The 15,259-nt window shown below is 40.7% G+C and overlaps 1 long non-coding RNA gene across 1 annotated transcript in view; it reads left to right on the top strand.

Moving 5' to 3' along the window:
• Positions 1-4,216: 4,216 nt before the first annotated feature.
• LOC307027211 overlaps positions 4,217-15,259 on the top strand; it is a 37,641-nt gene continuing 26,598 nt past the window's right edge. The window contains exon 1 of the long non-coding RNA XR_013804566.1: positions 4,217-4,546. This is a non-coding gene — a long non-coding RNA (uncharacterized lncRNA). The remainder of the gene's footprint in view (positions 4,547-15,259) is intronic.

Below are 15,259 nucleotides of genomic sequence, written 5' to 3'. Positions count from 1 at the left end.
GATCAACACTCTCTCCACTCCTTGACTACATTCTCATTTACCATCTCTAATCTGTCTATCTGATATAAGCTCACACACCTGCATTCATAAATATTCACCCACAACCACACACACATACACACACATTTTAAAACTTGCAATAATGCAAAACCTGGTAATTGCCAATAATACTGTCCTCATCAGGTGGTTAATTACCATGAATTTGGTTGCTGTTTGTCTCTAGCAAACATGTGCACACACACATAAACACTCACACAAAAATGCTTTGACAAGTGGAAAAGGCCTGGGTACTTATTGCTCCCAGACACCCATGTGTTTACTAATGAGCTAGACACATAGCTTACCTGTGTTGCGGTAATTATTCAGTACACTTAAAAGTAGGTCTGAAAGTTCAGAAAGGTGATACCTGAGGATCCTAGAGGGGGCAGGTGGTGCCTATGGTCTCATTTAGAATATGTATTGAGGCTATGGATAGAACTTTCATTAAGGCAGTAGACTCTAGTGCAATGATTAAGGCTTCTTTACTTGATAGGGTGCATGCATACTGAAGGAGTAAAAACCAAAACCAGAATAAAATCTATTATCTTATCATTGTATTGTTGCTACACCATTATTTATATTTCCTTCCAAAAAGATTGTGTGTAAAGCAAGGCAAGTGTATTTATAGAGCACCTTTCAACACAAGGCAATTCAAAGTGCTTTACAAAAATTAAAGACATTAAGAGCATTAAGAAACATATTATAAAATGATATCTAGAAACACTCATCTAAAAGCAATGATATAAAATGACATTTAAAAACACTCATTTAAAAGCAAAGATAATAAAAGTTACAGTGCAGTTTAAGATATGAATATATCATTTAAAAGCAGCGGCAAAAATAAAAGTCTTCAGCTGGATTTAAATTAGTCAGAGTTGCAGCGGACCTGCAGGTTTCTGGGAGTTTGTTCCAGATATTTGGAGCATAATAACTGAACGCTGCTTCTCCATGTTTAGTTCTGACTCTGGGGACAGAAAGCTGACCAGTCCCTGAGGACCTGAGAGATCTGGATGGTTCATAATTTAGCAGGAAGTCAGAAATGTATTTTGGGCCTAAACCATTCAAAGCTTTATAAACCAGCAGCAGTATTTTTAAATCAATTATTTGACACACAGGAAGCCAGTGTAAGACTCCAGAACAGGAGTGATGTGATCCACTTTCTTAGTGTTAGTGAGGACTCGAGCAGCAGCGTTCTGAATCAGCTGAAGCTTTCTAATAGATTTTTAGTGAGACCTGTAAAGACACCATTACAGTAGTCGAGTCTACTGAAGATAAAAGCATGGACAAGTTTTTCCAAATCCTGCTGTGACATTAGTCTTTTAATCCTAGATATGTTCTTTCGGTGATAGTAGGCTGATTTAATAATTGTTTAATGTGACTGTTGAAACTCAGGTCAGAGTCCATGACTACACCTAGATTTCTGGCTTTATTCTAACTTTTATACGTCCTGCCTTGGCTCCAAAAACCATTACCTCAGTTTTATCTTTGGTTAATTGGAGAAAGTTCTGACACATCCAGTCATTGATTTGTTCAATGCACTTACTCAGTGTTTGAATTGGAGCATAGTCTCCTGATGAAATGGTTATGTACATTTGGGCGTCATCCGCATAGCTATGGTAACTTATTTTGTAGTTTTCATTATTTGAGCCAGTGGTAGCATGTAGATGTTAAAGAGAAGAGGCCCAAGATGGAGCCTTGAGGAACCCCACATGTCATATTTGTCACTCGATGCGTATTTACCTATAGAAACAATGTTTTTTCTGTCCTTTAAGTAGGATTCAAACCAATTTAGAACTGTTGCCGAAAGTCCGGACTTTGGTGTTGTTCTTACTACACAGACGTTTTACATCTCTTACAGCAGAGTCACCCACAATCAGAGTTTCAGGCCCAGTCGTTAGCTTTCCCTCTAGCCTTTTACTTTTGGAGAAGCTGTTGGTCCTTACCCTGTTGTGTGAAGAGGACAGGTTATCCAGGTCATCAGAAAGAGATCTCCGGTTCTGGGTCAGTGGAGCGTATCTGTTCTGGATTGGCACACTTGGTGGTTTAGGAGGATTGTTTGTAGTTCTCCCTTTAGCAGCTGTCCACGCTGTTTCCTAGTATGAAGAGGGGTTGAAGAGGCACTCTTCCTGGGTGGTAACAATGCAAGCCAGCCGGTCGCATCACAGATTTCAGAGCGCTGGGCTCTGCCTGTTATTCGTCCTCCCAAATCCTATGGAAATGATTTACTCTTCGGCATTGCACCCAGAGAGTTCCAGGGAGGACTACCACTTGTAGATTATTACCCGGTACACAGCCGTCCTGTTCCTTGGAATCCTTGTAGCTGCTAACTAGCTGTGAGTTTGCATGCCTTTGTCCATTATTTTTCCAACACTGGTAAAGTGGTCTCATTCCAACCTAGTCCATTCACTTCCACATTAACTTCCAACCATTGCATTTTCATTTCCAACACAGCCATCTTCTGTAGAAGTTTGTGGAAGTCATGTGTAGAGAACGGAAGCATTTTGCTGCTAACTAGCTTAAGCTAAATAATATGCAGTACCAGGCTTTAGCTGTTGCTAGGCCACGCTACTGTAAGACTGAGGTTATCGTAAAAATATTGAAATATGGCTGAAACCCTCCATTTATTTACGAAGAGTAACTGTCCCAGTGATAAGTTAATGTCCAGGAGCCGCTGCTTTAAGTTTTCAGAGAAGAAAAATAGGAAATCAGCATAAAAAAGTAAGCAGAGGCGAGAGCAATCAGAAAAGCGTCTGCACTGATAGTAAAATGGGAGGTACTAGATTTGAGAAACCTTGTAAAAAACCTTACGAGACTCGCTGCACATTGACCAATCGAGATTACTAATCCTCAACCAAGTTTTGAAAATAGGGGGTTACCATCTTGAAACAACCCAAAGAGCAGTATTGTCGTTGATCATTTGGTATTAATTACCTTGGAACTTCCTATGTTGTGGTTTTGGCCCTTTTATTGCCAGGGTAATATTGTACTCACCAAAATAATTGCTAAAATCAAGGAACACTGCAGCATGACATGGCAAGAAACATAAGCCTTCATACAATCAGACATTTTAAAAGAACATATAATAATGTATCCATGCCATTGGTACATTTGGAGGTAAACTGATATTGAGTGCCCCCAAGATGTGGGTAATTCAACATTGCACAGTAACACTTTGTGTAGCAAATATGATAGATCAGAGTTAAACAGGAAGTCATACTGTAGATAATCCCAATGGACAGTTTTGATAGTATTGTTACCATCTTAAAAAAAAGTTAGCCTTAACAGCAGCAGTGGTTTGTCTTCCACAATTGACAGTATCATATTGGTAAAACTAGAGGAGGAACATTGTGTTATTTAATCTTTGACACATTCCAGTTTTCGTTGTAAGTCTTGTCCAATTGTCTGGGTTCATTGTCCATTGCCACTTCTTTTTAGGGATGATCTCAAGAAATAGGATATCAACAATGCTAGAAAATACAAAATTGCAGTCCAAAATTGCAATGAAGCACAATCATCATAGTAATATACGAAATTCTGGCTTTGTTTTCACATCCCATTCATGATCAAAAAACTAATAACATGGTTAATAAGCGCACTTGGTGTTCTGCCCCTTGACCAGTCCTTGTAAACAGCTTAACCTGATTAAAACTTCAAGCAGAGTTTAACCAATATCCTACCGACTGAAACTGAACCACGGATGTTTCTCTGTTCGGACCAAAGCAAGTAATTCCTCTCTTCTCAGATCCCTGCATTTCACTTTCCCACACTCCAGGATCCTCCCTTTTTCTTTATCTCTGGTCTTTCTTTCTCTCCTTGTTGCTGGAGGGCATGGGCTCCTCCAGTGATTAAGCCGTCTGGAGGCCTGTCTGTCTGTCTTTTAGTCGAGAAGTAGATGACGACTGTTGGTGATACACTTCCCCCGGCTCTCATTGTGCGCCTCCGCCATGCCGAGATGACAGCTTTGACAGGTGGCGAAGGCGAGGTGCTATTTCACATGTGCAACAGCATTGCCAGTTTAACTTGTGCAGAGGTGAATTATCACCTTGTCACCCAAAAGTGCAAATAGTGTAGTTTTCAAAGAGCAATTAAGTGTAATAGCTGCTGTCAAGCCCCGAGGATGGTACCTGTTGCTCATTTCTTTCTTTCTCACTCTAGCAGAATGTGATAACTCTAAAAATATTTTCCCTCGCTAATTCCCCAGATATCAACCGCTGAAAGGTCCTTTTTGAAAAAGGCTTCCCATTCTTTTCTCAGACCATATTCGCTAATACTGACAATGGTATTGGCCACATCACGTTTCCTGGAAGTACAGTACAGTGAAAGAAGGGCAGTATCAAGTTGCCCTTGAAAAGGAACAGAGACGAATGCTGGATGATTGCAAAGTTACACGACAATTATTCTATTCATTATTTTAGAAGCAGGATGGGGGAAACAGGAGTGAAGACAGCGTGGGAGCGGGGAGGTTACAGGGAGCCGGAGATCACATTGGAACACTCTATATATGTGTGTGAGTGGAAATCAAGTGCTTTTATGTATATATGCATACCCTCTCCACGTATTCAATATTGCGAAACATGAAACAATGGGTTATAAATTGGCCTTCCAACCCGATATATTTGACATGATCTCCGCTTCCCATCTCGTTAGTTTGCTGTTTGTTTCTTTCTTCCCTGACTCCTGTAGACTTTGTTCAGTTTGAGTTGCTCCTCTTAAGAATGCAACGTTCCCTTCCCCAGGCGCCCCGGAGATGTGAGGGGGACGCCTCAGAGGAGTTGTACTCATAAAGCTCCTCATCCTCCGAGGGGGGAGACAGCAGAGACAGAGAGAGAGGAAGAACAGTACCGGCAGGCAAAGTCACACAGGCATAATAACTACACTTACACAGCCAGTCGACACATAATGAGACAATGCCGCAGCAACTTCAAGGAAAAACACAGATATATAAAAAACAACAGAGAGCAAGGCAGAGAGGGGGGGAAACAGGGGGTTGGGGGGTAAAAAAAAAAGAAGAAGAAGAGGAAACTATGTCAACTTTTATTTCCTCTGTTATTCCACATCAATGGAGGCGTGCAGTGTTACTAATAAAAACAAAAAATATACACAGGTATAGACACATAGGCAGCAAGTTGGCGTGTTTGAAAAGCTCCGTGGCAATTAAAGACAAATAACTTGCATTATTTCCCGTGGCGGAGGATGATCCCGACCACTCGCTAAAAACGTGTTTGATTTAAACATCAAAAAGCGACGAGAAGCAAATAAATAAAGACGCAAATAAACAAAGTTGCGCTAGGAATAATAAAAAAAGAAAACACAGCGAGTGAGAACACAAACCGCGGGGGGAATAAGGAAGAGAATAGCGAGCGTCGAGACAAATAAAGCGGCAACATTATAACATTAGCAGTTAGAAAATACACTTAATTCCTCGGCAGAGATGGATATAAACTGCATTGTTGCGTTCGCAAATCCCAGCGACCGGATTTACACTGCTGCATTGTTTTATTAGGGAAGTATGGGGGCGGAGGAGCAATGCTTGTTCTAATTACAGTGATTTAATCAGGATTACAGAGGTTACCTGGATGAAGCTAGGGGGCAAAAGCACCTGCTTTTAGACGGACCGGTTATCCAAAAAACTTGACGACGACAATGACTTCAGAAAACAATGACTCGCTTTGCTCTTGCGCGGGTAAACACTGGCCTATTGTTCTTGCTTCTCTCTATCCGTCTTTATTTCCTTTCCTTTTTCCCTCCCCTCCCTCCTTGTTAAACAGAAGGCAGAGGGAATCCATTTTAATCTGATTAATAACTTAGTTGATCACATATAACCCAATTTTCATTCAGTGCCGCCCTTGTCCGCCCGGCCACACCCACACTGACCTTTGGAGTCGCCACGGCAACAATAAGCACCATTGTCCTGTCAAAAAAAGCTGAGGATGTTTTACATCATTACAGAAAATGTTAATGTCGCCATCTTTTTTAAATGCTTTGCAACAAAAGGCCAGGCCTGCAATTGAGCGTGTGTGTGGTTGGGGGGGGGGGGGGGGTGGTTATTACGAGTGGGATTCGAGTTTCCTGGGTCGCAAGGATGGGAACAACTTTCCTCATGCATTCACAGTAATATGAATCGTCCTTTTAAAACAGATATGGTTACATATTAGTTTTGAAAGGTACAGTAACTGGCTCAGTGTTAAGCTGGCCTCCAACACTGGAGCCCTTTGTTCCCGGGGCCCAGCTAATAACTGGCCCCTGATCCTCATCTCTTACTGGCTCAACTTTTTTTTTCTCTCCTCCTCTATCTCCCCCTGCCCAAACCCTCCCCCCCACTGAATGTATCTTTGATTACACCGTTATATGAGCTTCGTTTTGTCATTTCAATTTCACTCAATGTGTTTAGCGCTGAGAGATTTGTATTCAGGATTGGCAATTATGATTAGAATGCCACAAAGTAAAGCCTTGTGATTTTTTTGCAATGACAAGTGAAAGAGAGAAAAAAAGTCCTCCCTTTCCTTTCTCTCCTTCTTTCTCTTTGGTTCTCTCTCTCTCTCTCTCTCTCCCACACACACAGGAAATATGAATCAAATATTCATGAAGTGGGCTGAGGTTCTCATACATCCATATGCTCCTGATTCAGTCAGCTTGCAGTGGACACAGGCTGTGTGACAGAAAGCATGGCAGCACACCCAATATTGGGAAGTAACTAAGTACATTTACTCAAGTATAAGTTAAGTATTCCAATGTAATGCATATGCTTCTACTCCGCTACAATTTGGAAGGAAATAACATACTCCTCTTCATTAATGTCAGAATATTAGCCACTTAGCAGGTTAATATTATTAATACAAATCTATTGAATTATAATGTGCTGTCATAGAATTCTGACAGTATAAAAAGTCAGCTGCATAATTAAAACGACGAACATATTAATGGATAACTCAGTGAAAACAATATCATATATATTAACATTTCCATTCAGCATGACTTACATTTTTTGTACTTTTAAGACTATATTGATGCTTATACTTTTTTACTTGTAACAGAGTATTTCTAAACTATAGGTATTACTATTGGTGGCAGTACACGTAGGAACGGTAAGTTGTAAGATAATACTCTGTTGCAAGTAAATGTCCTGTATTTAAAATCGTACTCAAGTTAAAGTACAAAAGTATGAAAAATGTACTTTAAGTCAAAGTCAAAATACTCTTTGCCCTTGCCCTTTTCCAGATTCGATGATTTCTGATGTGTTAGTGTGTGTATCACATCTGGTGAAGGTGGAACTGATCTGATCTGAGTGATTATACACAGGATCATTTAACCTATAATGATTTGTCAAAATGTGTTAAATAATAGATTTATACATTGAATAAGCTTATATCTAAATCTTAAAAGTAACTTGTCACTAAAGCTGGGGAAACACAGTAAAAAATACAGTACTTCAAAATTGTACTTAAGTACAGTAGTTAGTTGAGTAAACGTAGTTACTATCCACATCTGGATATTACTACTTCTAAGTACCTATCAGCACCAGCACCACAGTCGTCAAATAGGTCACAGCAGACATCCTTCCCTGCTCTCTTCTTCTGTTCCTTTGTCCTCTTTGCCCTCCACCGTACCCCATGACTTCCTCTTTGGTTTAATAATCTGTTGTGAGAGAGATGAGTCCTCGGAGCTCCGTGATTCACTGGCCAGGAATCCTTGTAAAATCAAGGCGCCGTGCAGTTGCCAGTTTCCAGAAATTGTAAGAACTTTATGGTTTACAGTTTTTTATTATGCCTCAGAAGGAATGAAAAGGGGTGCGCGAGCAGAGGGTCCGGGGTTGGGGAGGGGATTAAAATTGAGGGGATTAGCACCACACTTTAAGATAAATCTTTTTTAATGTGAAACCTCATCCCCGCTCATTCTGGGGTAACCACTCTTATTAACTTGCTTTTCTAGCGCTTTCTTTTTTTTCCACGCAGCCTTATTTTCCTTCGCCGAGCAACTTTAAGTACAGGCTTTTGGACACGGCCGCGCACCGCCAACTCTGCCAGTTACACAAACAACGTCCCCTTTTTAAGCTTTTAAACACAGAACAATGGCAAAGCACATAGCTACGCACATTAATGCTTTTGTATATGGGAGGGGAAGAGAGGAGGAGAAAAAGAAAGAAGAAAAGAGATAAGCAGAGCTTGGCTACGCTGCCCCTCCACATCTCTCTTTTTTTCCTTCTCAATCTTTTCCACTGTGAAAAATCTCTCTATCCACGCTGATCTGTATGAGTCGGGGGGCTAAACAGACAAACATCATATTCTCGGTCTCCAGACTCTAATTGACTGAACAAGGATTGGTCACACTTTTAAGTAGCGTTCCATAATGGATTTCCATGTGTGTGCCTCTTTTAACTGGCAGTGCGAATGGAAGGCATAAATGTTGTCTTTATTACCGAAAACAACAGCCCTCTCTCTTTCTGTCTCCCCCTCCGTCTTCTCTCTCTCTTCTCCACAATATCAGTCCTTGCATTCATCGCAAGGTCAACGCTGCCTGACAGATGACAAACGATATCAAGATGGCCACATCGTCTGTCCTGTAGTCATTGGGCGCGAAAGAGATAAATGTTTTTTTTTTTGTAGTTCTTCTTTTTAATTTCATTATCATGGGTGACAAGAAAACACCTGATTCTCCGTGGCACCGGCAAAAGAAGAAGAAGAAGTGCTTCCAGGGCCAAAAGAGAAAACTTGGGGGGGAGGTGGGACAAATGAGGGAATCTTTGGGAAAAATCTGCACTTATCGTGTTTCTGTATCAAGAAAGCAGACTTGGCAAGAGAGGGGGATTCGGTATTATGTACAAGCTGCTCATCAGATGGGAGTTGGGTTTATTTCTGTAGCCCACTCCCCCCCCCCTCAACTCCCCTCTATACTCCCCTCCCTCCCATCCTCTGCCACCCCTTCTTGTTTGCTTCCAATCCAAGACATTTTCCCTGACTGGACAGCTCCATCAGAATACGAGTTGGCATCCTCGTGCGAACGAACGCAACTTTTCATTTCAATTATTTGATGATTTTCTCACTGTTTATAGTTTTTTTCCTCCTTTTCCTTTGTTCCTTCATCTTTTTTCCAGACTCATTACCCAGGTACACACACACGGGGCCACAAACTCCATCTCCGCTACTGACGGCCACTTTTGACAAAACACTAAGTGCGTTTCTTAATTATCTGACTTCTCTCTAATACCGTTGTCATCGCGCAGACAGTCGCTCTCTGATGTTGTTATTATGTTCTCATTTGGACGCTGGCTCTCTGCAGGTAGTCATCCCCCCCCCCCTCCTGCCAACCCTCATCTTATCCCTCCTCCTCTCTCACACACACACACACACACACACACACACACACACACACACACACACACACACACACACACACACACACACACACACACACACACACACACACACACACACACACACTCCTTGTTAAACTTTGCTTCGTTTCCGTATGCGTCGTAAAGAAGAAATAGCATTTGTGAACATTTCCCAAATTTTTAAGACGTCTTTTGATTATTTTTTGTTTGCTAATGATGCGATCAACACCATCCGTCCATCACCAAACATTCCAACACTCCCTTTTTTCCTCTTCATCCTCTTCATCATCTGAGCCTGCCTTGTTAATTAAGAAAACAAATATTCAGCAACTTCATCAGATGTGAGGCCCAACTCTTTTTTTTCCCATTCTTGTTTCCCCCTCTTTGTGAAAGAGTGCCGTCAGCTTACCTGGAGTTTTATAAGAACATGTCTTTCTTCCAGGCTGTTAACTCAAACTAAATGTTGTTTTTCACGAGGGTATTTTTCTCTGATATCTGATAAACGCTTACAGAGAAAATGCTCAAGCCAACCAACCTTACATACAATTTAAGTCCCTCTTTAGTTTTTTTATTGCAATATTTACTCCATCCAGTTTGGTCTTTGAATAAACTCCCGTACACAATAAAGTGAGTATATCGGTTATTTGGGAGGGCTTGAATGTCAGAGGTTGCAGTATTGGATCTTACATCTATTGAAGCTGACGCAGTATAACAAAGCGTGCAGGGGCCCAAAGTAATGATCATATACAAATATCAATATGAGAAAGAGTGTGTGCTAAAGAAGACACATTGCTATTGATGTTTAAATAACTGTAGCGCCAGAAAGATGGAGAGAGGGGGAAAAATGTGAATCATATTTTGTCTTGTGGGGGGGGGGGGGGGGGGGGAAAGAACATAATCGAACACACCTCGTGAGGTGAAAACAGCGACAGTAAAGCCAAGGGCGAGATAAAGACTGTCTTTTAAAAAAAATATATAATCAGTTTTGCAGAGAGCCGCATTATCTGCCTGCTGTTTCGGGAAAGAGACAAAGAGTGTTTGACAATGCATGCTCGGATGATGGTAGAAAAAAATGATGTCTTCAAAAGTTTTTCCCTTTTCTTTCTTCGTTCCTGTGTGTCTTTTAATTTGGCTGGGCATACACAGCTGTATTTGCATTTCAAATATTTGAAGAGGGTGGTTTAAATGCCAAGAATTGATGACAATCGCCTGGAATCAAAAAGATGGACGGGAACCCCTTTCTCCTCGCCGCTGACATTAAAAAGCCACAATGCAAACCTGATACAAATATATATTTATCTCCCTTCTTCCTCCATCTCATTATATATGAGATCCTATACTTTGCAGTGTGAGCCGCCTCGTTCTAAAATAAGAGAATAATCAGCGGGGTTCAGAATGACGAGGAATTGATTCAGCGGCAAACAGTTGGGCATACACACTTCACGCACACACACACACGCACACGTGCAGCCTCCACCCCTTTCGCTGCGTTTTCATCACTTTTCCATATTCATTTCTGTAATTTACAGTAAATCCAATAGCTGTCAGTCACACACAATCACACAGAAGAGAGAGAAAAAAATGCTGTAAATGTACAGCGTCGGAAAACAGCTGCTGCAAACATTTACAGCAAAGACCACTCTAAAATATTAAAGATGTGTCATCACCGAGCGCTCGGCCCCTGCATCTGTAACCATCTGCTTTCTATTAAAACGTTACACCCAAAAAAAGCACATGCAGCCCGCTCGCTCAGCGATGCTATTTCCATACGTTTTTTTCTTTCCCTTTCAGATGTGGGGGAAATTGTATCGGCACAGACAAACAACCCTTTTCAATCCTGCTGAACTCCCACAGCTGACTAGAAACCTCAAAAAGTTCCTGAGTAGCTTTTTGTACAAGCTCTACCATAAAGCAGCTGATATTAACCCTAGAATGGGTTAGCACAAGGCCATAGTTTAAGAAAAGAAATTATGAATTGCCCTTTTCTAATGTATAATTACACAATTTCATTTCTTTTTTTCCCAACTGTATCTTGCACGATAGATTGCCAATTTAGGGTATATTATTGAACCCAGAGTACACCCATATTACACCTCAACTACATCCATATTCAACCTTTATTCCACCCATGTTACACCGATATTAAAACCATATTACATCCATTATTTTGACTGCTTTTACACATACATTACATTGTTATTACACCTTTTTATGATACCTGATTATCTGAGTAATATCATAATCAGAATTCTCCTCCCAAAGAGGGGAAATTGACTTTATTCCAGGAGCAGTATTGAAAAACATAAGTGTGGCATGTAGAAAGTAGTGTGAGAGCAGCCAGTAGTACAAATGAAAGGATATTGCACAGTTATCACAGTTATTATTGATGTCACAGTAATCGAATAGTCTAACTAAGAGATAACGTCCAGTTTTCATATCGCTAATCACAAAGAGATACGTATTGCACAGAAGAGGTGTCATATGCTATGTTATATTTTGTGTATGCTTCAAAACACAAGTATATGTGTGAGTAATTATCTCTGTTTCATAACGTTATCTTGGCAATGTATCCTCCAGGATACAGAAACCATTTAAGGGTTACACACTACAGGATACAGAGAGTATATTGAGGTCACAGGTTCAAAAAGGTAGAAGTAGAGTTCACAGAATAACACCTGTTTACACGGAGATACATCTTCCCGACCTAAATCGATAAGTGCGTTACAGTGCAGCACGTTTTGGGGCTTTTCCATCTATCTTTTATCAATTGTACTCTCCAAAAGAAGAAGAATACCCGGAGGTCACAAACACAAACCCTCTTTTTTGATTGATTTCATTACATTACTGTTCCCATCCACGTGTCCTTGAGCAAGACACCGCCACCATGACTAAGAGCATCAACTAAATGTCTGAAATGTAAAAATGACAGTCCTCCCTTCCCCTGATGTCCTTGGGTTACTCAGAGGTGTGGAGGCGTGCAGTGACTCAGACTGTTTGGGGCGATGACATCTGTCCTGTTAGAACAGATAGAGAAAAAAAAAGGAGAGTGAAAGCTTCTGAAAGCAGCGCGGCGAAAGATTATGTTACAACCGAACAGAGAGATGGGAAGGGAGACTTATGGGCCGAGTCAAAGGTAAACAATTACAACATCATGACTCACTTTTTTGGAGCGTGGCTAAAGGAAGATCATCCCTTCCACTTAATAGGTAATTTCCTTTGTCTCCCGAGGATCATATCACATGTTGCCTTCTACGGGGTGGTCTGCCTCAAGAGGGAGAAGGAGAAGGAGGGAGAATCATTTATTTTACAGATTGAAACTTGGCTGGAAAACTTTCACAACAGCGTTCTTTGAGCAGCATTCTGTTCAAATTAAACAAGCGCTTGTTTGTGAGGAATGCAACCACAGATTCAGAAGGACATTTCCCAGTTTCCGTATTTTCTGTCATCTTTTCTGCGCTAAACTACTTCTCTATTTCTGGGCTGTCATCTCCTCCTTCTTCATTTTACAACTGCCTTTGTCCCTTGTTTTGTACGACCACATTACAGATTTGTCTGCTACAACCTTTCTGGTTTGATCAGAAGATAATTGTGCTAACGCTAGCAATCTTTAGCAAACTTTAGATCGTTATCTCCCCTTTCTTCAGTTTTGCTCGTGTCACTCCTGTGTGATGTCACATCTCGCCGTGAATCATGAAGATGCACGCACAGCTTCTCAATGTAATACAATGCGGTTAATGTTTCTTCTGCTACAACCTTTCTGGTGTAATCAGAAGCTAATGGTGGCTAACGTTAGCAACTTTTAGCAAACTTAACTGTAGATCGGTATTGCTGCCTAACTGAAACCATTGTCTCATATAAACTCTGGATAATGTCAAGAATTAGTTCTAGACTATGTTTGGAGTTACCCTTTAGCACATTTAGCACAACAGCGTTTCTTTGTTCAGCATTCTGTTCAAATTAAACGAGCCTTTGTTTGTGAGGAATGCAACAACAGATTCAGACATTTCCCAGTTTCTGTCTTTTTTACATTTTAAAAAAAAACGTTCTGTCACCTTGTCTGCACTAAACTAGTTGTCCATTCCTGGGTTGTCATCTCCTCTTTCTTCTTCTACAACCATTCTTGTTTTCCACGGCTCTCCGTCACTCTCCCATGTGATGTCACTATCTCGGCGTGAATCATTAGGATATCAGTGTTCAGCCAGTGACAGAAAGCGCATGATTAACAAGCTCTCTTGTTTTTCCCCTTCCTCCTTATCCTCCTCCCTTTTTTTCTGAAACGAGGACTCCCGCTGCTCCCAACGACATTTCTACCTCGTTCCTACCCCCCCTCCTCCTCATCATCCCCCCTTTTCTTCCCTGTCGTGGATGGCAGGGAGTCACAGGTGTGTGACAATAATTACACATACACTCAGAAAGAAATAATGTCGTTTCCTCCATTTAATAAGTTTGCAGTAAAATAGGCAGCGAGATAGAGAGAGAGGCGGAGAGCTCCAATCTTATCGGATACCCCAACCTCTAACTTAATCATATGGCTCTTAAGAGCAGCCTGCCACCAGCTGGGGCTCCGTAATATGCATGCAATATGTGTGTAAAACGATACGCTTTAATTTTGAGCCCACTTTAAGCAACAACAAAATCTGTTTATATGGGAGACATTTAAAAAGAGGAGAGGGATGGAGGGAGGGCGAGCGAGTGGAGGATTGGGTTAACTCTTGCTCTCCAGGCCTGACAAAAGCCATCTGTTGGGTGTCAACTAGTATCACTGTAAACACTGTAATGTACAGAGGGGAGAGCACACGGTGATGCAGAAGTTGAATTACTTTTTATATGAAAACAGGTTTGAACTGATTCACAGGTGGCTTCCATTCCATTGTGTTGCCTATTTGAAAAATACAGTTTTCACCTTTTATGTCCTCTAAAATTCAAACACCTCACTCAAAAAAGGGTTTAATGAAGAGTTGAATTAATAAGCAATACAACACACACAGTTTCTCAATGTAATACATTGGAGTTACTGTTTTTTCTGCTACAACCTTTCAGGTATTATCCAAGCTATGGCTAATATTAGCAATTATTATTAAACTTCAGATCGTCATTGCTGCCTAACTGAAGCTCTTTTCTCATATGAACTCTGGACTATGTCTAGAATCAATTCTAGACTATGTTTGGAGTTACCCTTTACACAACAGGAACATTTCCGCATCAGAAGTGTTCTGCATATGAAATGTTTGTCCATGTTGTGTGTTCTCTCCTGTTGGACTTTTTCGTTGGCGTCTTTGTGTTGCTAATCTCTCATCTTCATCCTCTGTTGTTAGTTTTCTTCCAGTTTTGCAATCAATAGGCTTTCCATGTATTCTCCGGACAATGAGCGGTTCTATTCACACAGAGAATTAATCGGACATTACACGTGTTGAAGTTAAAAAGTGAAAGGGGCTTATGACTTAATGATTCTTTAGCTGACAGGTCGATATAAACATTACCTTTTAAATAATCCATGAGAGATTTCACCCTTTAGTGGCATCAGGTTACATGAATTGCTTTGGGGTAAATTAAGGTACCCCAGTATGTTTAGTTAACCTTCGTCTTCAACGTTGAAGGATGAGGAACGGTCATGGTTGATAAAAACTAAAACTAAAACTTTCGGTAGGAAATTAACTCAACTCAAATTCACATTTGTAAGCAGTATTTGTTCTGCCTTTGCTCCTACTCAAGGCCTATGTCATGTTACCTTAAACAAAGATCTTATTTAAGCACTTAAGCTAATAGCCGTCAAAATATAACGTTCATTCGTAATTTTCACTTATCACATTGGCCGCTGTTCACCATACTTCTCTTGAAGGTCGGAAAGAGTTTTTCTAATCCTGTCTGAAAGTTTACGATATATTGTGT

This window comes from Notothenia rossii (assembly GCF_949606895.1).
Source record: "Notothenia rossii genome assembly, chromosome: 2".
NCBI classification, from domain to species: Eukaryota; Metazoa; Chordata; class Actinopteri; order Perciformes; family Nototheniidae; genus Notothenia; species Notothenia rossii.
The sequence above is the reverse complement of the archived record's forward strand: the minus strand, read 5'-3'. Positions and strand labels throughout refer to the sequence as shown.